A 25,715-nucleotide genomic window follows, 5' to 3' on the forward strand; every position below is an offset into this window, starting at 1 on the left:
TTTGTCAGTTCACTTTAGCTAGCTCTGCTTTCATGCCCTCATAATTGGCCTTATTTAAGTTTAAAATTAGTCTTGGACCCACTCTTCTCTCCCTCAAACTGAATGTAAAATTCAATCATGTTATGATCGCTGCCACCTAGGGACACCTTAACTATGAGGTCATTAATTAATCCCATGTCATTGCACAATACCAGGTCTCGTATAGCCTGCTCTCCAGTTGGCTGTATTGTTCCAAAAAAATTATCCCAGAAACATTCTATATACTCCTCATCTAGGCTACCTCTGCTCATCTGATTTTTCCACTCTATATGTCGGTTAAAATCCCCCATAATTATCACTGTACCTACCTTTCTGACAAGCTGCCATTATTTCTTCCTTTATACCCTGTCCGACAATGTGGTTAATGTTAGGGGGCCTGTACACCACTCCCACAGGTGACTTCCTGCCTTTATGATTTCTCATCTCTACCCAAACTGCTTCTACATCCTGGTCTCCTGAACTTAGGTCATCCCTCTCTATTGCGTTAATACCATCATTAATTAACAGAGCTACCCCTCCACCTTTTCCCAGCTTCCTGTCCTTCCTAAATGCCATATACCCTTCAATATTTAGGTCTCAATCTATGTCGTCCTGCAGCCATGTCTCTGTAATGGCTATCAGATCGTACATGTGTTTCTATTTGCGCTCTCAGTTCATCTATTATATTTTGAATGCTGCGTGCATTCAGATACAGAGCCTTGTCCTTGACCACCTGCAGTGTTGTCCTGAAGCTCAGTACATGCTTGAGTAATAGAACTTTATCTTTGAGATTCGCTGGACTTAATATTGAATTTTGTAACTTCAGACCTGAACTATAGCTCCCATTTTCTCTCTTGACAGGAAGTGCTGACCGTGTGGGTTGGGTATACTAATGTTTCTGGCATTTTGGCTACCACTGTGGACCCAAGCCCACTACTTCAATTTCCACTTTATTATTTTCCTTCCTTTTAAAAAATTTTTTTCTCTACCCCTCCTAGACCCTCCTCCTCCTGTCATTTTGCCTCCTTTCTCCCCTCTCAAGTACTCTGCCTTCCTAAATCCTTACCCCAAACCCTTAAGTACTCCTCGACCTTTCTGCTCTCCTGCTGCTGGCCCAGGCTTGATTTCCTCTGAGATGAGCCTACAGCTTCCCTCTGTGTGTCTCTTGGCATTCTTCGAAGGGCCTATTGAGGCACTCATCTCTGCTTCCTCTAGAGCAAAAACCCCAACTGCCCCATCCTGCTGTCCTGTCAACCTTCCCAACCAGCATGCCAGCTAGGAGCTGATCTTGCCAACCTCTTGCCTGGCAAACTCACTCTTCCCAGTGCTGATCCTGTGGACTCTACCAGTGGTCCAGCTATCACCACTCCTCTCCACATCTCCCTCCAGAATGACTATTCGCTCATGAACGTCCTTGCAATCCATGAGCTATTGTGGATAACTGCATCAACATTATGGCCTCGACAGAAACCTGGATGAAGGATGATGACACCTTTCCCTGAAAGGAAGCCTTCCCTCCAATATATACCTTTCATCGCTTGCCTTGGCGAGACCATCGTGTTGATGGTGCAGCTCTTATGAGCAAATCTCAACTTGTTCTGACCCCGTTCTCCTCTGGCACTTCCTCCTCCTTTTAAACATCTCACCTTATTACACCTTCTCACCCTCTCACCTCTCATTTAAAATTCTAGTTCTCCACCACCCGTCTTCGCTGCTTTCCTCCCTCAGCCTCTGCACTGAGTGACTTCTCATTTTCGGTGAATTCAACTTCCATCATGTTCTTTCTCATCTGAGTTCACTGCCTTCCCATCCTCCCTTAATCTCTCCCTCCATGTAAACTCCCCAACCAATATTCATGGCTGCCCTTGCCATCTTGCATGACATAGTATCAATCATAGAAAAGGCCATCTCCCATCGTATCAATCATAGAAAAGGCCATCTCTGATCACTTCCTTGTATTGCTCTCCACCCACACCCTGTTTCCCCCTCCAAACCCTAGTTCCTTCTGTCCTCACCCTTGGGGGGGAAAAACTCTTTCCCCCAATTCACTTAGAACTTCACTCTCAAAATCCCAACTCTCTAGATTTTTGGCACCATGGCATTTCTGCAGCTACTGATCTGCCACATAAAGCACTGTCGGGTCCTGCTCTTGTCTGCAAAACCTACTTACTAGATCATCCTAGAATGCAAATGTACCACCCGGCTTCTTTTTTCTACTGCAAGCCATCTTCTTAAACCCCTATTCCCTGCCTGCTCCAACAAGTGCAAGGCACTCATAGATGCCTTTGTCACCAAGATGGAGACTCTGCTACTTCCCGCCCTTCCCCTAGTGAACTAGGGGAACTTCCTGTAAGGCTTCCCCATGTCCTAGCCCGAATATATCTGTCTCTAGTTTCTCTCCTATCTTCCCATATGTCCTCTCCCAGCTCATCTTGTCCATGCTACACACCTCCTGCTCTCTTGACTGTATTCCCACAAAACCACCCAACTTCCCTTTCTGGCTCCCATGTTAGCTGAAATTGTTAGCGGTTCTCTCTCCTCAGATTCTCTTCCTCTCTCCTTCACATCTGTCATCATCACCCCCCCCCTCCCCCCCCCCCCCCCCAGCCCTCAAAAAAAACCCTTAACTCCTCTGTCCCTGCAAACTTGCTTTCCCCATCTCCCTTTCCTCTCCAAAGTCCTTGAATGTGTTGTCTCCCAAATTCATGCCTGTCTTTTCCAGCATTACATTGTTGAATCTTTTACAACATGAGTGCAGAGTGCTGCATTGCCGAAATGGCTCAGCGTCACAAATGACATCCTACGTCACTGTGACAAAGGCACAATATCCCCCCTCCTCCTCCTCAACCTGTCTGCAGCCTATGGCATAGTTGATCACTCCATCCTCCTTCAATGCCTGCCTGTTGTTGTCCAACTGGGTGGGAATGCACTTGCTTGGTTCAATTCTTATCTATCTAATCGTAGCCAGAGGATCACCATGAATGCTTCTTTTCCCATTCCTGCACAGTTGCCTCTGGTATCCCCCCCATGATCTATCCTTGGTCACTTCCTAATTCTCATCTACATGCTATCCCTTGGTGACATCATCTGAAAACACCACATCAATTTCCCCAGGTATACTGACGTCTCCCAGCATTACCTCACCAATACCTCTCTCAACCCCACTACTGTCTATAAATTGTCAGACTACATGTACAACATCCAGTACTAACTGAGCAAACATTTTCTCCAAATAAATATTGGAAAGACTGAAGCCATTGTCTTTGGTCCCCACCAGAAACTCCGCTCTCTCTCAACACTGACTCCATCCTTCTTCCTGACAAGTATCTGAGGCTGAACCAGACTGTTCGCAACCTCAGTGCTATGTTTGACCCTGAGCTGAACTTTCAACCACATATCTGTGGCATTGCTAAGACCGTCGATTTACACCTCTGCAATATTACCCAACTAAGCCCCGCCTCAGCTGTTCTGCTGCTGAAACCCTCATTTGTTACCTTTGTTACTTCTAGCCTTAACTATTCGAATGCATTGCTTGCCGGCAACCCAGTTCCTATCCTCCTTGAGCTTGTGGTCATCCAAAAGTCTCCTGCCCATGTCCCAACTTGCACTAAATCCCATTCATATGTTACCTCAGTGCTAGCTGACCTACACTGGCTCCCGGTTAAACAATGCCTTGATTTTAAAATCTCATCCTTGTCAAATCCCTCCATGGCTTGCCCCCTCCCTATCTCTGTAATCTTGGTTTAAGGACAGAAAACAGCGAGTTGTGGTAAATGGTTGTTTTTCAGACTGGAGGATGGTAGACAGCAGTATTCCCAAGGGTCAGTGCTCGGACCACTGCTTTTTTTTTTGCTATATAAAAATGGCTTGGATCTTGGAATACAGAGTAGAATTTCAAAATTTGTCGATGATACCAAACTTGGAGGAGGGGCAAACAGTGAAGATATGAACTGCCTACAACAGGACATAGATAGGCGAGTAGAATGTGCAGATGGAATTTAATAGACAAGTATGAGGTGCTGCATTTTGGCAGAGGGATAAGGTGAGGCCATAGAAACATAGAAAATAGGAGCAGGAGTTGACCATTTGGCCCTTCGAGCCCGCTCCGCCATTCATTATGATCATGGCTGATCATCCAACTCAGTAGCCTGTTCTGGCTTTCGTCCCATACCCTTGGATCCCTTTAGACCCAAGAGCTTTATCCTTTTTGAAAACATTCAATGTTTTGGCCTCAACTGCTTTCCGTGGTAGCGAATTCCACAGGCTCATCACTCTCTGGGTGAAGAAATTTCTCCTCATCTCAGTCCTGAAAGGTTTACCCCGTATCCTTAGACTATGACCCCTGGTTCTGGACTCCCCCACCATCGGGAACATCCTTCCTGCATCTACCCTGTCAAGTCCTGTTAAATTTTTATAGGTTTCTGAGATCCCCCCTCACTCTTCTGAACCCCAGCGAATATGATCCGAACTGACTCAGTCTCTCCTCATACATCAGTCTGGTAAACCTTTGCTGCAGTCCCTCTATAGCAAGAACATCTTTCCTCAGATCGGGAGACTAAAACTGCACACAATATTCCACGTGTGGCCTCATCAAGGCCCTGTATAATTGCAGCAAGACATCCCTGCTGCTGTACTCGAATCCTCTCGCTATGAAGGCCAACATACCGTGTGCCTTTTTTACCGCCTGTTGGACCTGAATGCTTGCCTTCAGCGACTGGTGTACAAGAACACCCAGGTCTCGCTGCATATTTCCCTCTCTCAGTTTATAGCCATTCAGATAATCTGCCTTCCTGTTTTTGCTACCGAAGTGGATAACCTCACATTTATCCACATTATACTGCATCTGCCATGCTTTAGCCCACTCTCTCAACTTGTCCAAATCACCCTGAAGCCCCTCTGCATTCTGCTCACAACTCGCCCTTCCACCCAGTTTTGTGTCATCTGCAAATTTGGAGATATTGCATTTAATTCCTTCATCTAAATCATTAATGTATATTGTGAATAGCTGGGGTCCTAGCACCGATCCCTGTGGTACCCCACTAGTCACTGCCTGCCATTCAAAAAAAGACCCATTTATCCCTACTCTTTGTTTCTTGTCCGCCAACCAATTTTCTATCCGTCGCAATACACTACCCCCAATCTCATTCGCTTTAATTTTACACAGTATTCTCTTATGTTGGACTTTTTCGAAAGCCTTCTGGAAGTCTGAATAAACCACATCCACTGGCTCACCCTCATCAACTCTACTAGTTACATCCTTGAAGAATTCTAGTAGATTTGTCAAGCATGATTTTCCTTTCATAAACCCATGCTGACTCTGTCCGATTCTACCACTATTCTCTAAGTGCTCTGCTATAAAATCTTTGATGATGGACTCTAGAATTTTCCCCACTACTGATGTTAGGCTGACTGGTCTATAATTCCCTGCTTTTTTCTCTACCTCCCTATATAGACTTACAGGCACAGTTCTAAAGAATGTGCAGGAACAGAGGAGCAAGCACATCGAGCTTTGAAGGTGGCAGGACATATTGAGAGAATGGTTAGCAAAGCAATGGAATCTTGGGCTTCATAAATAGAGGCATAGAGTACAAAAGCAGGGAAGTTATGCTGAAATCAAAACAAGAAATGCTGGAACCACTCAGGTCTGGCAGCATCTGTGGAAAAAGAAGCAGAGTTAACGTTTCGGGTCAGTGACCCTTCGGTGTTCCGAAGAAGTATGTAGATAGTCCAACTAGGGATGGGGCCATTCTGGACCTGGTATTGGGGAATGAGCCCGGCCAGGTGGTCGAAGTTTCATTGGGGGAGCATTTCGGGAGCAGTGACCATAATTCCATAAGTTTTAAGGTACTTGTGGATAAGGATAAGAGTAGTCCTCAGGTGAAGATGCTAAATTGGGGGAAGGCTAATTATAACAATATTAGGCAGGAACTGAAGAATTTAGATTGGGGCGGCTGTTTGAGGGTAAATCAACATCTGACATGTGGGAGTCTTTCAAACGTCCGCTGATTAGAATCCAGGACCAGCATGTTCCTGTGAGGAAGAAAGGCAAGTTTCGGGAAGCTTGGATAACACGGAATATTGTAAGCCTTGTCATAAAAGAAAAAGGAAGCATTTGGAAGGCTAGGAACAGATGAAGCACTTGAGGAATATAAAGACAGTAGGAAGGAACTTAAGCAAGGAGTTAGGAGGGCTAAAATGAAAAGTCATTGGCAAACAGGATTAAGGAAAATCCCAAGGCTTTTTATACATATATAAAGAGCAAGAGGGTAACCAGGGAAAGGGTTGGCCCACTCAAGGACAGAGATGGGAATCTATGCGTGGAGCCAGAGGAAATGGGTGAGGTGCTAAATGAGTACTTTGCATCAGTATTCACCAAGGAGAAGGACTTGGTGGATGATGAGCCTAGGGAAGGGAGTGCAGATAGTCTCAGTCGTCTCATTATCAAAAAGGAGGAGGTGTTGGGTGTCTTGCAAAGCATTAAGGTAGATAAGTCCCCAGGGCCTGATGGGATCTACCCTAGATTACTGAGGGAGGCAAGGGAAGAAATTGCTGGGGCCTTGACAGAAATCTTTGCATCCTCATTGGCTACAGGTGAGGTCCCAGAGAACTGGAGAATAGCCAGTGTTGTTCCTTTGTTTAAGAAGGGTGGTAAGGATAATCCAGGAAATTATCGGCCAGTGAGCCTTACATCAGTGGTAGGGAAACTATTAGAGAGGATTATTCGGGACAGGATTTACTCCCATTTGGAAACAAACAAACTTATTAGCGAGAGACAGCATGGTTTTGTGAAGGGGAGATTGTGTCTTACTAATTTGTTTGAGTTTTTTGAGGAAGTGGCGAAGATGATTGATGAGGGAAGGGCGGTGGATGTTGTCTATATGGACTTTAGTAAAGCCTTTGACAAGGTCCCCCATGGCAGACTGGTGCAAAAGGTGAAGTCACACGGCATCAGAGGTGAGCTGATAAGATGGATACAGAACTGACTCGGTCACAGAAGACAGAGGGTAACAGTGGATGGGTGTTTTTCTGAATGGAGGGATGTGACTAGTGGTGTTCCGCAGGGATCAGTGTTGGGACCTTTGCAGTTTAGTTTAGAGATACGGCACTGAAACAGGTCCTTCGGCCCATCGAGTCTATGCCGACCATCAACCACCCATTTGTACTAATCCTACACTAATTCCATATTCCTACCATATCCCCACCTGTCCCTACATTTCCCTACCACCTACCTATACTAGGAACAATTTATAATGGCCAATTTACCTATCAACCTGCAAGTCTTTGGCATGTGGGAGGAAACTGGAGCACCCGGAGAAAACCCACGCAGACACAGGGCGAACTTGCAAACTCCACACAGGCAGTACCCAGTTTGTAGTATATATAAATGATTTGGAGGAAAATGTAGCTGGTCTGATTAGTAAGTTTGCGGACGACACAAAGGTTGGTGGAGTTGCGGATAATGATGAGGATTGTCAGAGGATACAGCAGGATATAGATCGGTTGGAGACGTGGGCGGAGAAATGACAGATGGAGTTTAATCCAGACAAATGTGAGGTAATGCATTTTGGAAGGTCTAATGAAGGTGGGAGGTATACAGTAAATGGCAGAACCCTTAGGAGTATTGACAGGCAGAGAGATCTGGGCGTACAGGTCCACAGGTCACTGCAAGTGGCAATGCAGGTGGATAAGGTAGTCAAGAAGGCATATGGCATGCTTGCCTTCATCGGTCGGGGCACAGAGTATAAAAATTGGCAAGTCATGTTGCAGCTGTACAGAACCTTAGTTAAGCCACACTTAGAATATTGCGTGCAATTCTGGTCGCAACACTACCAGAAGGACGTGGAGGCTTTGGAGAGGGTACAGAGGAGGTTTACCAGGATGTTGCCTGGTCTGGAGGGCATTAGCTATGAGGAGAGGTTGGAAAAACTCGGATTGTTTTCACTGGAACGACGGAGGTGGAGGGGCGACATGATCGAGGTTTACAAAGTTATGAGCGGCATGGACAGAGTGGATAGTCAGAAGCCTTTTCCCAGGGTGGAAGAGTCAGTTACTAGGGGACATAGGTTTAAGGTGCGAGGGGCAAAGTTTAGAGGGGATGTGCGAGGCAAGTTTTTTACACAGAAGGTGGTGAGTACCTGGAACTTGCTGCCACGGGAGGTGGTGGAAGCAGATATGATAGCAACGTTTAAGAGACAACTTGACAAATATATGAATAGGAAGGGAATAGAGGGATATGGGCCCCGGAAGTGCAGAAGGTGTTAGTTTCGGCAGACATCAAGATCGGCGCAGTCTTGGAGGGCCGAATGGCCTGTTCCTGTGCTGTACTGTTCTTTGTTCTTAGTATTCACATCCTCATATGTCTTTCATTTCTCTCATTCTGCCATCTTCAGCCCTGTTCTAATACCACTACTACCATTTAACCATCTCCTGTTGACCAATTAAGCACTTTACATGCCATTTTTGCGCTCTCCTTTCCATTTGTTTTGTTTCTTTTTAAGCACTATTCATTGATGAAAAGAAAAGAAAGGCAAAGTTAACATGCAGGTGCAGCAGGCTATTAGGAAGGCCTTTATTGCAAGGGGATTGGAGTACAGAAATAAAGAAGTCTGAAGTGAGCATGAGACCCTTGGAGGATGTGACTGGAGAATTGGTAACGGGGCACAGGGAAATGGGAGATAATTTAAACCGATCGTTTGCATTGGTCTTCACGGAGGACATTGTAAACATCCCACAGATATCAGATAAGCAAGGAGCTAATGGGAGGAAAGATCTTGTAACTGTCTCTATCACGAGGGACAAAGTATTTGACAAACTCATGGGACTAAAGGCAGACAAGTCACCAGGACCTGATGGCCTACATCCAAGGATTTTAAAGGAAAAAGCTGCAGAGATAGTGGAGGCATTGGTCGAAATATTCCACAACTCACTGGATTCCAGGAGGGTCCCAGAGGATTGGAAAATAGCTAATGTGACGCCCCTGTTCAAGAAGGGAAGGGGACAAAAAGCAGGAAACTGTAGGCCAGTCAGCCTAACATTGGTCGTTGGGAAAATGCTGGAGTCCATTATTAAGGAAGAACTAGCAGGACATTTTAGAATAGTTTCTTGCAATTAAACAGAGTCAACATGCTTTTGTGGAAATAAAATCGTGTTTGACAAATTTGCTAGAGTTCAAGCAGAGTTGATAAAGGGGAACTGGAAGATGTCGTGTATTTGGATTTCCAGAAGGCATTCGATAAGGTGCCACATAAAAGATTATTGCACAAGATAGGAGCTCACAGTATTAGGGGTAATGTATTAGCATGGATTGAGGATTGGTTAACTCACAGAAGACAGAGACAGGATTAATTGGTCTTTTTCAGGTTGGAAAGACGGTGGGAGGGCATGTTGTGATGAGGACACAAGGAATCTGCAAGGGGTTATGGATAGGTTGAGTGGGCAAAAACTTGGCAGATGGAGTTTAATGTGGGAAAGTGTGAGGTCATGCATTTTGGTAGGAAGAATCAAATGCCAGACTATTATTTAAACTAAGTGATTGACAACGCTCCGGTGGTGAGAAGGGCCCTCCCCATCAGATCCTTCATGCACACCCGAAGTCTCGCCCCCTCCGCACAGTGCCCCCGCGTTGGCTGTGGTGGGGAAGAGACGGTCGCCCACCTCCTCCTGGAATGTGCCTTTGCAAAGCAGGTGTGGAAAGAGATGCAGTGGTTTTTGTCAAGGTTCATCCCAAGCAGCTCTGTAACACAGGAGTCTGTGCTCTACGGGCTGTTCCCAGGGACGCACACCGAGACAAACATCAACTGCTGCTGGAGGACTATCAATTCGGTGAAAGACGCCCTTTGGTCTGCCCGAAACTTGCTGGTCTTCCAGCGCAAAGAGTTGTCCACCACCGAATGTTGCAGACTGGCACATTCCAAGGTCCAGGACTACGTGCTGAGGGACGCACCAAAGCTTGGGGCAGCCGCAGCAAAGGCTCAATGGGGAAAGACCACAGTGTAAGGTTCCCCCACCAAGCTAGACTGAGGGGCTGGATCCATGGGAAACCCCTCGAACTGTATCGTTAATATTCTGAATTGCTGTAAATGTAAAACTGTAATTGACATGACAATTGTGAAACGGAAGGGTTGGGAAGAAACTCATGACAGTATTGAAGGAAACTGATCTCCCTTGCAATGTTTGTATTTTTTGGTGCTGTTTGGAAACTGTTTGGCAATGTAATTTTTACAGATTTTTATGAATAAAGTATATTTTGGAAATAAAAAAAAATCATCAGGATGCGCCGCGGTGCGCACACGACCCCCTTTCTCTCTCCCCCCCCTTTCTCTCTCCCCCCCCTTTCTATCTCTCCCCCCCCTTTCTCTCTCTCCCCCCCCTTTCTCTCTCTCCCCCCCCTTTCTCTCTCTCCCCCCCTTTCTCTCTCTCCCCCCCTTTCTCTCTCTCCCCCCCTTTCTCTCTCTCCCCCCCTTTCTCTCTCTCCCCCCCTTTCTCTCTCTCCCCCCCTTTCTCTCTCTCCCCCCCTTTCTCTCTCTCCCCCCCCTTTCTCTCTCCCCCCCCTTTCTCTCTCCCCCCCCTTTCTCTCTCCCCCCCCTTTCTCTCTCCCCCCCCTTTCTCTCTCCCCCCCCTTTCTCTCTCCCCCCCCTTTCTCTCTCCCCCCCCTTTCTCTCTCCCCCCCCTTTCTCTCTCCCCCCCCTTTCTCTCTCCCCCCCCCTTTCTCTCTCCCCCCCCTTTCTCTCTCCCCCCCCTTTCTCTCTCCCCCCCCTTTCTCTCTCCCCCCCCTTTCTCTCTCCCCCCCCTTTCTCTCTCCCCCCCCCTTTCTCTCTCCCCCCCCTTTCTCTCTCCCCCCCCTTTCTCTCTCCCCCCCCTTTCTCTCTTCCCCCCCCTTTCTCTCTCCCCCCCCTTTCTCTCTCCCCCCCCTTTCTCTCTCCCCCCCCTTTCTCTCTCCCCCCCCTTTCTCTCTCCCCCCCCTTTCTCTCTCCCCCCCCTTTCTCTCTCCCCCCCCTTTCTCTCTCCCCCCCCTTTCTCTCTCCCCCCCCTTTCTCTCTCCCCCCCCTTTCTCTCTCCCCCCCCTTTCTCTCTCCCCCCCCTTTCTCTCTCCCCCCCCTTTCTCTCTCCCCCCCCCTTTCTCTCCCCCCCCCCTTTCTCTCCCCCCCCCCTTTCTCTCCCCCCCCTTTCTCTCCCCCCCCCCTTTCTCTCCCCCCCCCCTTTCTCTCCCCCCCCCCTTTCTCTCCCCCCCCCCTTTCTCTCCCCCCCCCCCTTTCTCTCCCCCCCCCCCTTTCTCTCCCCCCCCCCTTTCTCTCCCCCCCCCCTTTCTCTCTCCCCCCCCCTTTCTCTCTCCCCCCCCCTTTCTCTCTCCCCCCCCCTTTCTCTCTCCCCCCCCTTTCTCTCTCCCCCCCCCCCCCCCCCCCGGCACCGGCACCGCTGGTCTCCCCGCGCTGCTCTCCCCGGCACCCGCGCTGCTCTCCCCGGCCCGCTCCACTCTCTCACTCCGGCCATTGTATTCTGCCACGTGTTTGTTAGGTTTCATCTCTGTGATTCTTTGAGCAGCGCCATCTTTAGTCCTGGCAGCTGCTGCAGTCGCAAGCTGTGACGTTTTCGTTGCACATGCTGTATTTGCGCATGTGCCAAAACAGCGCCACCTACCGATCGCGTTGTCAACAATTGCGGTCTTTATACTAACCCTACAGTAATCCCATATTCCCTACCACCTACCTACACTAGGGGCAATTTACAATGGCCAATTTACCTATCACCTGCAAGTCTTTGGCGGTGGGAGGAAACCGGAGCACCCGGCGAAACCCACGCGGTCACAGGGAGAACTTGCAAACTCCGCACAGGCAGTACCCAGAATTGAACCCGGGTCCCTGGAGCTGTGAGGCTGCGGTGCTAACCACTGCGCCACTGTGCCGTCCGTTCTAGGGGTTTGGAGTTTAAAAATAGGGAAGTCTTGTTAGAACTGTACACGGTGTTGGTGAGGCCACACCTGGAGTACTGTGCACAGTTTTGATCCCCGTATTTCAGAAAGGCTTTGGAGGCAGTTCAAAAGAGCTTCATTGGGCTGATTCCGAGGATGAAGGGGTTGACTTATCAAGAATGGCTGAACAGGTTAGGCCTTTATTCATCAGAGTTTAGAAGAATGAGGGGTGATCTTATTGAAACGTACAAGATTTTGAGGGGGCTTGACAGGGTAGATGTTTAGAAGATGTTTCCACGAGTGGGGGAGTCTCGAACTAGGGGACATAGTGACAGAATAAGGGGACACTCATTTAAAATTGAGATGCAAAGGAATTTCTTTTCTGAGGGTAGTGATTGTCTGGAATTCTCTACCCCAGAGAGTTGTGGAGGCTAAATCACAAAGTATTTAAAGAGGAGGTAGGTAGATTTTTGAAATATCGGGGAGTTGAGGGCTATGAGGAGCTGGCACGAAAGAGGAGTTGAGGTCTGGGGCAGATCAGCCATGATCTCATTGAATGGTGGGGCAGGCTTTAGGGGCCGAATGGCCTACTCCTCCTATTTCTTATGTTCTTATATACTAAAATTGGACAGGACTTTGGTGAGACTGCACCTGGAATACTGTGTGCAGTTTTGGTCTCCACATTTAAGAAAGGATATACTTGCACTGGAGGCAGTGCAACAAAGATTTCCTAAATCTGAAATAAAAACAAGAAATGCTGGAACCACTCAGCAGGTCTGGCAGTATCTGTGAAAAGAGAAGCAGAGTTAACGTTTCGGGTCACTGACCCGAAATGTTAACTCTGCTCTTTTCACAGATGCTGCCAGACCTGCTGAGTGGTTCCAGCATTTCTTGTTTTTATTTCAGATTTCCAGCATCCGCAGTATTTTGCTTTTATTTTACTAAATTCGTATTGAATGGCAGAGAAGGCACAGTGGGCCATATGGTCTACTTCTCCTCCTATTTCTTGTGTTCTTGCATTTATATGTCATCTTTAATGACCTCAGGACATCCCAAAATGACTTTTAGCTAACAAAGTTCTTTTGAAGGATTCACTGTCGTTATGTAGGGAAATGCAGCAGCCAGCCAATTTGCTGACAACGTCCCACAATCAGCAATATGGTAATGAACAAGTAAGCTGTTTTCATGATGATGATTGAGGGTTGAATATTGTCCAGGACATGGGATAACTCCCCTGCTCCTCTTCAAAATGCTGCCATGAGATCCTTTGCATCCACCTGAGAGAGCAGACAGGGTGTCAGTTTAACATCTTATCCAAAAGATGGAACCTCTAACAGTGCAGCACCTCCTCAGTACTGCACTGCAAGGTCAGCCTAGATTTTTGTGCTTAAGATTCTGTAGTGGACTTGAACCTATGATCTTCTGACCGGGCAAGTGTGCTACCAACTGAGCCATGGCTGACTATTTCTAACCCTGACAAAATGTTGACTTGTCTTCTCTCTACAGATCCTATGTGATTTGCTGAGTGTTGCCAGCATTTTCTGATTTTGTTATCAACAACAGCTCTTGAAATGAATTTTTTGTTTTTGAACTACGTTACTGGCTAAAGTTCACAGTTTTTGATTGAATTAATATCATTTCCCACACTTGCTGAAATCAGAAGTCTGTTGGCTTCTATTTTTATTTATTTGGCTATAATTTTCCCAAAAGTAAAATTTTAATTGGAAAGGTTTGTTTGTCTGTTAAATGTGCTCAATTACCAAGGATTATAGTGCTTGTCTTTCACAGGTTGCTTTTTTTTTGAGGGGGAAAATCCATGACTCCTGCAAGACCAACTAAAATTTATTCAAAATGAAACTTAATAAATTGATCTGCTCAACTGCCTATGTGCCCTCTTGCTTTCTGTTGGGCTTGAACGACTGTAGGAGTAAAGTTTATGGAACATTAACCTTTGCATATTTAAATAAAAGATGAACCTTTTACACCTTAAATCAGCAATAAATATTAACATACTGTCAATATGGGGTTTATATGCTATAAAATTGTCAGATACACTTTCAAATAAGATACAAGTCTCCTATTAGTACAGTAAACAAAATATTGATCTGTGAAACTGGTATTTGATGATGTAAACTGAGGAAAAATGCAGGCGTCTAAAGTAGGAATTACAGGCTAGAATGGGTAGATAAGTGGCCGAGCAAGTTTAATGTAGAAAAATCTGATTTAATATACTTTAGGAGCAAAAATAAGGAATGGAAATACATCTTAGAAGTATGATTAATTATGAATTAAAGCCAGACTTCCTGGTAGATGCACTTAAATCTTGAAGTGGTCATTCTTTGTTTCCCATGAAGTTAGCTCTAGCAGTGTCATTTTCTGACCAATGTCATGATATCAAAGATGATCATTTTTTGATGTACTTTGGCATTAGTGTCATGTAATCTTGGTACCAAATGTATTCTGCTGTGACTGAGGCGGGAGGAGTGCACTGGTTATTCTAGTCCACTTCTCCACAGGTCACAACATTTTTTAAATTTTCCCACTGATCGATACAGTCAATCATATACTGTTTTTCCCAGAATAGACACACTAGCCAGGAATCTTTCATGAACAACAAACTTATCAATTTATTATAAAAGAAGTCTTAACTAAAAAAGAAGTAGGACATAAGCACACAGATTTAAATTTTTAAAGTTCCCTTTTTACCTTAGTCCCTTCACATACACTCACTCAATCTCACGCACGCACGCACGCACGCACGCACGCACGCACGCACGCACGCACGCACGCACACACACACACACACACACACACACACATATATACACCGGTTAACCGAAAAAGATAAAGGGGATTTTTATAAATTCAGAGCTCTGTTTCAGACAAAAAAAAACACCCGCGCCAATTACTTGCTCATTTTCGAAGACATCAGCAGATGAGATATGTTCCAAAATTGGCATGCAGTCCAACTTGAGTGCACGTAGGCAGGTCACAGATCTTTTTGAACAGTTCTTGTCCGGTGGCGTTGAGAATTAATTTTAGCATGCTTTCTTCAGAGACTGGAGACGAGATGAATTGACACAATGGACTTCTCAGGGCCTTTAGAGAATTTCTGGAAAGCGGGCTGGGTTGCGGACTTCTGTCCTTCCTTGACACTTCAGCAGCAGACTTGACTTTATCTCACTCCAGAAGGTAAAACGCACTGATTCAACAACCAAAAAGTTTGAGGTTTTTTTCCTGCCCATCCCAGGTGCAGTCTGCTGCTACTGGGCTTGTCCAAAGGTTGCTTGTCATGACTCTGCCCCTGTTATCGGGGTTTTTGTTCTATCTTTAACTTGAGTCATGTGACAACCAGTAACAATGTTGCCAATCCAGTTTGCTCAGTGTCCGCTTGATGGCTCTCTTTAAAAAAAACTGGTCCAACATTTATTTAGTTTGACTATAAATTCCTTTAAAAATATTTGAACAAAAAAACTAGAATCACTTTCATAATACCTAAAGAAAGTGCTGTTTTTGGGATGCTACATGATGGATGCAACTTTGAGACATTTTGAATGGTGACACCACTTTTTTTCTTGGTACAATGTTTCTTGCTAAAGTGCATTCAAGAACCATAACTTCACAAAAGATCATCAGTTTCAAATAATTTGAAGTATTGCACAGTAAAGTTACTGTGGGAAAAAGAGTACAGCAACACTTTCCCAATTAAACAAATCACTTCTGCTTCAATCGATTGCTTTTATTAAATTACACTGTTTGACTTTTTTATTCGCTTCTGGGAAGTGAGCATCACTGGCAATGCCAGCATTTGTTGTCTATCCTGATGGTACACCCACAGTGCTATTAGGGAGTGAGTTCCAGGATTTTGACCCGGCAACAGTGAAGGAATATAGTTCCAAGTCATGATGGTTTGTGGCTTGGAAGGGAACTTGCAGGTGGTGGTGGTGAGTGTGCTGCCGTTGTTCTTCTAGATGGTAGAGATCGCAGGTTTAGAAGGCTTTGTTGAAGGAGGCTTGGTGAGTTGCTGCATTGCATCCTGTGATGACTAGTATTGATGCCACTGTGCCCTGGTGGTGGAGGGAATGGATGTTTAAGGTGGTGCATGGGGTGCCTGTCAAGTGGGCTGCTTTGTTCTGAACGATGTCAAGCTTCTTGAGTGCTGTTGAAACTGTACCCATCCAGGCAAGTGAAGAGTACTTCATCACACTCCTGACTTGTGCCTTGTAGATAGTGGATAGGCTTTGGGGAGTCAGAAGGTGAGTTATTCGCCACAGAATTCACAGTTTCTGCCCTTGTAGCTGCAGTATTTATATGGCTGGTCCGGTCCAGTTCAGTTTCTGGTCAGTGGTAACCCCTAAGATGTTGATGGTGAGGATTGCCATTGAACATCAAGGGGAGATGTTTAGATTTTCTTGTTGGAAATGGTCATTGCCTGCCACTTGTATGGTGTGGATGTTACTTGCCACTTATCAGCCCAAGCCTGAATGTTGTCCAGATCTTGCTGCATGTTGGCAAGGACTGTTTGAGTATCTAAGGGGTCATAAATAGTACTGAACACTGTGCAATCATCAGCAAACTGCTCCACTTTTGATCTTACGATGGAGGGAAGGTCATGGAAGTAGTTGAAAATGGTTGGGCTGGGGACACGACTCTTAGAAACTCTTGCAGTGATGTTCTGGGGCTGAGATGATTGGCCTCCAGCAACCAGAACCATCTTCCTTTGTGCTCGGTATGACTCTAACCAGTGGAGAGATTTCCCCCTGATGCGCATGAACTTCAATTTTGCTCGGGCTCCTTGATGTCACACTCGGTCATATGCTGCCTTGATGTCAAGAGCAGTCACTCTCACTTCACCTCTGGAATTCAGCTCATTTGTTCATGTTTGGACCGAGGCTGTAATGAGGTCTGGAGCCAAGTGCTCCTGGCAGAACCCAAACTTAGCATCAGTAAGCAGGTTGAGTAAGTGCTGCTTGATAGCACTGTCACTCTCCATCACTTTGCTAATAGATTGAGAGTAGACTGATGACAATATGAAAGGCACAATTCAGCATAGCGGCGCCTCATCATACCCTTTTCCTATCCTGAGTGGTGTGAAACGGCTGTGTTCTCGCACCTACATTGTTTCAGATTTTCTTCTCCCTGCTGCTCTCACATGCGTTCAAGTCTTCAGAAGAAGGAATTTTCCTCCACACAAGATCAGGTGGCAGGTTGTTCAACCTTGCCCGTCTAAGAGCGAAGACCAAAGTACGGAAAGTCCTCATCAGGAAACTTCTCTTTGCTGACGATGCTGCATTAACATCTCTCACTGAAGAGTGTCTGTGGAATATCATCGACAGGTTTGTGGCTGCCTGCATCGAATTTGGCCTAACCATCAGCCTCAAGAAAACGAACATCATGGGGCAGGATGTCAGTAATGCTCCATCCATCAATATCGGCGACCACGCTCTGGAAGTGGTTCAAGAGTTCACCTACCTAGGCTCAACTAACACCAGTAACCTGTCTCTCGATGCAGAAATCAACAAGCGCAAGGGAAAGGCTTCCACTGCTATGTCCAGACTGGCCAAGAGAGTGTGGGAAAATGGCGCACTGAAACGGAACACAAAAGTCCGCGTGTATCAAGCCTGTGTCCTCAGTACCTTGCTCTATGGCAGCGAGGCCTGGACAACGTACATCAGCCAAGAGTGACGTCTCAATTCATTCCATCTTCGCTGCCTCCGGAGAATCCTTGGCATCAGGTGGCAGGACCGTATCTCCAACACAGAAGTCCTCGAGGCGGCCAACATCCCCAGCTTGTACACACTACTGAGTCAGCGGCGCTTGAGATGGCTTGGCCATGTAAGCCGCCTGGAAGATGGCAGGATCCCCAAGGACGCATGGTACAGCGAGCTCGCCACTGGTATCAGACCCACCGGCCTTCCATGTCTCCACTTTAAAGACGTCTGCAAACGCGACATGAAGTCCTGTGACATTGATCACAAGTCATGGGAGTCAGTTGCCAGCGTTTGCCAGAGCTGGCGGGCAGCCATAAAGGCGGGGTTAAAGTGTGGCGAGTTGAAGAGACTTAGCAGTTGACAGGAAAAAAGACAGAAGCGCAAGGGGAGAGCCAACTGCAAAACAGCCCCGGCAACCAATTTTATCTTCAGCACCTGTGGAAGAGTCTGCCACTCTAGTATTGGCCTTTACAGCCACTCCAGGCGCTGCTCCACAAACCACTGACCATCTGCAGGTGCTTACCCATTGTCTCCTGAGACAAGGAGGCCAAAGAAGACGACTGATGGGGCGGTAAATGGCCAGGTTGTGTCCTGCTTTTTGTGGACAGGACTTAACTGGACAGCTTTCTACGTTGTCTGGTAGATGTCCGTGTTGTAGCTGTACTGGAATAGCTTGGCTAGGGGCGCGGCTTGCTCTGGAGTACAAGTCTTCAGCACTAAAGCCGGGATGTTATCAGACCCCTTGTATTCAGTGCTTTGAGCTGTTTCTTGATATCACGTGGAGTGAATCGAATTGGCTGAAGAGTAGCATTTGTGATGCTGGGGAACTCAGGAGGGTGCCGATTATAGATCATCCACATGGCACTTCTGGCTGAAGATAGTTCCAAATGTTTCAGCCTTGTCTTTGAGTAATTCCATTTCAGGACTCGAGCATGTAATCTAGGCTGCCATTTAAATGTTTTCTTGTAGCTAATGGTGGCAGAATGTGGTAACCTACAGTTTCATAAAGGCAATGCCAATTTATGCCAGCGATATCATAGATGCAAAGAAAATGTCATGTGGTTGGAAGGCTAATGATTGCATATGCATTTTGAAATTGTAAGATTTAATTTGGCTAGATGCTAATTTTTATGTTTTCTGGGCTATTAAAAGAACCATTGAAATTGTTGTCTTGAAATAAAACTAAACCCTTTTTCTTGACTTAGTTGTGTACAATAGTCCTTTAATACTAGTTTACTGTTGATGACACACCTGCCCTTCCAAATTTCTGATGCAAATGCAGTTTTGCTGCAATGGCAGCAAACACAACAACATTGCTGATTTTTCAGTTACTCCCTTGACTCCTGCTTCAGCTTGCAATATAAACATTTTTCCAGAGGTAACCAGAAAACTTGGCTTCACTGGATTGAGTGTTTAGTTTAGAGATACAGCACTGAAACAGGCCCTTCGGCCCACCGAGTCTGTGCCGACCATCAACCACCCACTTATACTAATCCGACACTAATCCCATATTCCTACCACATCCCCACCTGTCCCTACATTTCCCTACCACCTACCTATACTCGGGGCAATTTATAATGGCCAATTTACCTATCAACCTGCAAGTTTTCTGGCTGTGGGAGGAAACCGGAGCACCCGGAGGAAACCCACGCAGACACAGGCAGGGCTTGCAAACTCCACACAGGCAGTACCCAGAATTGAACCCGGGTCGCTGGAGCTGTGAGGCTGCGGTGCTGACCACTGCGCCACTGTGCCCCCACTGTGTGGAAAACAAAATAGCCTCTGTTGCTGACTTAAGCAGACCTTCCTCTGTAATTGACTAAGATACTGACTTAAGCATAATCATAAATATTAATTTCAGAGTAGTTTTGTCGATGCAAGCCTGCTCGTGCACTATTTTAATGTCAGTCTGATTGCTGCAAAACTGCCCTACAGTATGAACTTGGTGATTTCAATATTCGAACAGGTGAGGGTTGCTGGAGAATAGTTTCAGGAAGCAGCTCACCAAAATAAAATGAGCTACTAGTTTCAATCAAGTAAGCATAGATTAAAACTAAAGAGCAAAATTTAACATTTTTGTGAAAATATAAACTTTACAGAAAGACAATTAATTTCAGCAATACAGCAATAGATAAATGTCTCCACTACCTTTGGCTTTCCTGTTTCTTCCATTGCTTCAATTTTCTACATGAAATCTTCAAATTGTACTCGCTGTTGTCCGTGAGCAAATCATAGCGTTTCAGTAGGTCACAAGCATTCTAATTAGTTCTGTGCACTTAGTTTATGCTAGTATTTTGAAGCTGTGAGGATCTGAGTTTTAAAATCTGGGATCCCTGATTAGGAGGCAAATTTTGTTGAGGTGAAGAAAGAGGTATCTTATGACCACTTAGAAATGATTTCACAATCTTGCTTCATTCATAAAATTTATGATGCTAGCAAACATCAATCTTGAATGCTGGAGAACAGAACTATGTGTACTTGCATGATTGCCTAACCACGGAGAGATGTGAGAGCACTGGCTAACACTGTAATGCCAAATTCACATCACTGTAAGCAGCTGCCTGTATCACTTTAATAGCACTCCTCATATACAGGAAAATATCTCAAAGGTTCGTGCATTGAAAAGAAACAGTGGATGTTGAGCAGCGACTAAGAGAAAATGCAGAGGGTTAGGTATACTCATGCTATTTTTGATTCTTGGGCTATTTGCACTACTGATTGAGCATTCGTGTGTATTTCATGCAGTTTAACATGACAGTGCTATGGAACATCTGCTCCTGTTTATAAAATGATTAAATGTAGTAGATTCCAATAAGATATTTGAAATGGATTATGATAGGACTAGAAGGCATCCAATAAAATACTTGGGCAAAGAATCAAATTGGGTGTTTGAAAGCATTTCTTCAGCTTCTTGAAATGTAAAAACGGGGGTAGCAAGAGTTTCTACAGGTATTTAAAAAGGAAAAGAGTAAGTAAATGAGTGTTGGTCCTCTGGAGAGTGAGAATAGGGAGTTAATAGATAATGAAATGGGGGATGAAATGAACAAATATGGTGCTTTTGCCTTCACTAGAGGGTACAAAAACATTCCAGTAATAGCTGTAAATCAGGAGGTGGAAGGAAGAGAGGAATGAAAACAAGAAATGCTGGAACCACTCAGCAGGTCTGCAGCATCTGTGGAAAGAGAAGCAGAGTTAACGTTTCGGGTCAGTGACCCTTCATCGGAAGGAAGAGAGGAACTTGGTGAAATTACAATCACCAGGGAAGCGATACTGAGCAAACTGACGGAGCTGTAGGCTGACAAATCCTTGGGTCCTGATGGACTTCATCCTTAAAAGAGGTGGCTAATGAGGTAGTAGATGGTTGGTGTTAATTTTCCAAAATTTGCTAGATTCTGGAAAGGTTCCATCAGACTGGAAAGTAGCAGCTATAACCCTGCTATTCAAGAAGTGGGGGAGGCAGAAAACAGGTAACTATAGGCCAGTTGTCTTGATGTCTGTCGTGGGGAAGATGTTGGAATCCATAAATAAGAAGGCTATAGCTGGGCACTTAGAAAAATGCAAAGTAATCGGGAAAAGTCAGCATGGTTTTGTGAAAGGGAAATCATGTTTAACCTATTTATTGGAGTTCTTTGAAAGAGTAACATGCGTTGTGGATATGGGGGATCCCGTTGATGTACTGTACTTGGATTTCCAGAAGGCATTTGACGAGGTGCCACATCAAAGGTTGTTGGGCAAAGTAGGAGCTCATGGTGTAAGGGGTAATACATTAGCATGGATAGATAATTGGCTGTCTGGCAGAAAGTAGAGAGAATGTATAAATGGGTCTTTTTCTGATTGGCAGGATGTGACGAGTGAAGTCCCGCCGGGGTCTTTGCTGGGGCCTCAACTTGTTACAATTTATATCAATGACTTAGATGAGGGAAGTGATGGCATGGTAGCTAAATTTGCAGATGACACAAAGATAGGTAGGAAAAAATGTTGTGAAGAGGACATGAGGTTGCAGACCTCATAGATAGGTTCAATGAGTGGGCAAAAATCTGGCAGATGGAGTATAATGTGGGAAAATGTGAAATTGTTCACTTTGGCAGGAAGAATAAAAAAGCAGAGTATTACTTAAACAGAGAGCGACTGCAGAATTCCAAGGTGCAGAGGGATCTAGGTGGTCCAGTGCATGAGTCACGAGAAGTTAATATGCAAATACAGCAAGTAATAAAAGCGGCTAATGGAATGCTATCCTTTATTACAAGAGGAACTGAAAATAAAAGGAAAAATGTTATGCTTCAGTTATACAGGGCATTGGTGAGACTACATCTTGAATACTGTACGCAGTTTTGATCTCCTTATTTAAGGATGGATGTGAATGCATTGGAGGCGGTTCAGAGCAGGTTTACTAGATTGATACTTGGAATGAGCAAGTTGTCTTATGAGGAAAGATTGGACAGACTGGGCTTGTTTTCACTGGAGTTTAGAAAAATGAGGGGAGACTTGATTGAAGTATATAAGATCCTGAACGGTCTCGACAAGGTGGATGTGGAAAGGATGTTTCCCCTCGTGGGTGAGTCCAGAACTAGGGGGCAATGTTTTAAAATTAGGGGTCATTCTGTTAGGACAGAGATGAGAATTTTTTTCTGAGGGTTGTTTGACTTTGGAACTATCTGCCTCAGAAGGTGATGGAGGTGGGGTCATTGAATATTTTTAAGATGGCGATAGATTCTTGTTAGGCAAGAGAATCAAAGATTATCGGGGGTAGATGGAAGTGTGGAATTCAAAACACAAACAGATCAGCTGTGATCTTAGTGAATGGCGGAGCAGGCTCGAGGGGCCGAATGACCTCCTTCTGTTCCTAATTCGTATGTCCTTTAAAGCATGTTATGAGGCGTTTCAATAAGTATTGATATGTTATATTCTTATAACAAGTGACTTGACAAGTTCTTCAGTGAGGATTATATGGCAATATATTGAGGTGGGGTCTGAGTTAGACAAATTTACCTAGTGATGTCTGGGGCCAGTTGTGAGTTCCTGAGGTTTGCCTGATTGCTTTAGAAATTGGAATTGAGTTTTTCCTGAAATTGGCCATTTTTCTTATACTGTTCTCAAGAGTTAACATTACCAGAGGTTGGGAAACTCATGCAGTTACTGCCTAGGATGAGGTGGGGGTTAATTGGTTTAACATTTTCAGCCATTTTGTATTTTCGAATGTTATCATTATGCAATGTTATGTCACACAATTGAGTCATTCTGTGCCTGTTGTGAAGCAAATTAGATTGCTAGTTTTCTTTGCTGCTTCAGTTGAAGTAGAAATAGAGTTTATTCAGTAAATAGAAATAGTGTTTATTTAGTTATCAAGCCTCAAAGATTCATGTGAAGCGAAGTATTTTATGGCGAAATTGCTAAACTTTAGATTGTGCAATTTTATGTCTCCATCAATTTGACAAAAAAATTATGCATGTGAAATTAAGATGCTAACCATATAACTGGAATGTTCTGTAGTACTAATGAAGCAGGTGAAGCTCAGTTGCAAACCTCATAGTATGCAAAAGATGTGTAGTTTCTAAACTATAATTTTGCTTTGGTTTCAGCTTCATGTTTGCAATCGGTAACAGTTAAATGCTCCATATTGAAAATTCATCGGTACTCAATGTACCTCCAAAACAGATTTTCAAATATAGTTTATTTGTCTAATGACAGTTGTGTGATGGTGTTTGCATATATTTTGTTAAATTTTCAAATTCAATCATTTTGTCTATTGAACAGGGAATATTCCGTATCTAGCGTATTGCTGTCATTATTTAATGGCACAGATGGATAGCCTGGCAGACTGTTGAAGCATTACAGAGACTTAATATTGGATTGGAGTAAAACAGCTCAATGAGGTCAGTAAACTGATGGTAGGGATCTGTGGAGGTAGTCAAAATTCATTTTAATTTTCAGCATGCATGGTATCTTTGAAGCTTATAATTCAGATTAAAGAATCCTATATTTTTAGGAGATTTTTTGTTTTGAAGGGTGAAATGTAAAATCTTATTGTTTTGTCTTTGAGAGTGATGCATGCAACATTTTCTAACTTGTACTATCAACTTGTGTGGTGTGTGTTGTTTTTAGATTTTGTTTTTAAGTGCACATCAAATGTAACCATTTAAAAAGCGATGGACTGCAAAGTTTCTGTTGAAATGTTCCTGCTTGAAGTACAAAATAGCAGAAATAGAAGTTCGAATTTTCTTTGGATTTGGGTCAAAATTTCGCTTAAATCAACAGATCATTTCTGTTTTTTCAATTCAGGAAAGCATAATTGCACATATTTTGTTTAGACAATTTTGTAATAGCACTTACAGGAAAATAAAATTGGGCTAGTTGAATACACACCAGAATTTTGAATTTCAGGCTGGTTTAGGAGCATCCCTGCAGTTTTGCTGCTTGGGAATATTGAAGGCTTTGACTCCATTGAATGGGATCTTGTTATTTGTTTGTTGCCTTCTGTGAGACGTGTTCAATCAAATGGAAGAAAGCAAATCCTCTTGTAACTGTGTTGCCACTTGGCTCACTCTTAACTTCTTGGGATTACTCTATTGAAGATGTCTCGGTGGTGAGAGATTCCAGGAATGGGCTCTGGCCTGCTCATTGTCTTCAAGCTCTAGGTGGAGTTTACTTTTTAAGCTTGGTGTGTGTGTCACACGTGTTTTGCCTACGTTTGTTGTGGGGATATGGCATCTTGTGCTACTGTTAACAGATGGACAAGGTTACGTGTTACTCGGATGATGTGTGCATTTAGTAGACCTTATATGCACAAGCCTAAGTTAGCAGTAATCGTGAGCTCCATTTGTTTTCTGGCCTTCTGCTTGCTGCCCAGTGTGGCTGAATAGAGGAACAGTGTGCCTTTCTGACTTTGTTAGAAGTGGTGTTGCTCGATGATTCTGCGCAGTCCAACTCCTGGACTGTGGTTGGGATGCTCAAATGAGCTCTGTAAGTCACTTGAGCTTGGATCAAGAGCCTTCAAAATCACATTTTACAAGCTGAATGCTTGTAACTGTTGACAATTAATTAGTCAGTCACCATAGAAGAAACTTGTGGGGATATTTTTTCTGGACCATGTGTACCTTTTTCTGATTTATTCCTCTGTAGCATCTTGGAATGTTTTTCTACTTTAAAGGCTCTATATAAATGTAAGTTATTATTGTAGTTGGGAGGAATCTTTTTATTTTTATACAGGCTCTTATCTACAGACAACTAACTTAGAAACACAGATTCTGTGCTTGGATTAGAACTTCACTGAGGTTTATTGATGGGGGAAGGAGAGTAATTGAGAATAGTACTGGCACTATGAAAATCTGTCTTTGGGCCCGAATGCGTTTGTCCAGACAGATCTTTAATATGGTCTTGTTTTTAAGACACTAACTGCATTGAAGATTGACTATTTGCACTGGCAGAGTTAACCTATAAGAGGTTTTATGTTTCATTATATGATGTAAATTATATTGACATATCAGACAAATGTGCTTTTCTGACTTTGTCAGAAGTGGTGTTGCTCAATGATTCTGCAAAGTCCAGCTCCTGGACTGTGATTGGGATAAATAAATAAATGAAATAATTTGTTATGTACCTGACTGAGAGTTCCTGTTTTCTTGGGGTTGTCAAAGGTTTCAGAGATGAACAGATACCGAAACACAATTTGGCGGGGGGAGTATATTGTAGCTACCCTTAATCTGTATTTATGTAGGTTTATCTCATGCTTGTCAAACTGATAAATTTGCACAGTTTTGTTCTACACTAATACCAGAGATTAGGCTTTCCTTGCAGGCACCATAGCAGATTGTCTTTATAATTCTAGTTGTTTATATTAGAGCATGTGTTCAGCTGTGGTATAATTATCCAGATAGAAAATTGCAGAGGTTTTTGTAGGTCATTGTGTTGCTTTGTCTTGTGCAAAATGCATACAGCAGACTGACCTGGGTATACTGCAAGGTAAGCCAAGTTCCTTGTCTCAGGTTCCTATATCCTGTATTGAGTCTGAAAGAACCAAAATAGTTTTTTGCTATTAAACTGACGGTATGTTAAAGTGCGCAGGCTGTGGTTAAAGATTT

General features: G+C 44.3%; 1 protein-coding gene across 6 annotated transcripts in view; it reads left to right on the forward strand.

Annotated features, from left to right (window-relative positions):
* Nucleotides 1-25,715, forward strand: part of LOC137348151 (signal transducer and activator of transcription 5B-like) — a 218,858-nt gene that overhangs the window by 71,948 nt on the left and 121,195 nt on the right. For 5 of the 6 annotated variants that reach the window (XM_068013415.1, XM_068013417.1, XM_068013416.1 and 2 more), the window contains one exon: nt 23,392-23,510. The exons of the other annotated variant lie outside the window; for it this stretch is intronic. The gene's annotated coding sequence lies outside the window, so the exon portion shown is untranslated. The remainder of the gene's footprint in view (nt 1-23,391; nt 23,511-25,715) is intronic. 6 annotated transcript variants of the gene reach the window in all.

This window comes from Heterodontus francisci, chromosome 33, assembly GCF_036365525.1.
Source record: "Heterodontus francisci isolate sHetFra1 chromosome 33, sHetFra1.hap1, whole genome shotgun sequence".
Taxonomy (NCBI): domain Eukaryota; kingdom Metazoa; phylum Chordata; class Chondrichthyes; order Heterodontiformes; family Heterodontidae; genus Heterodontus; species Heterodontus francisci.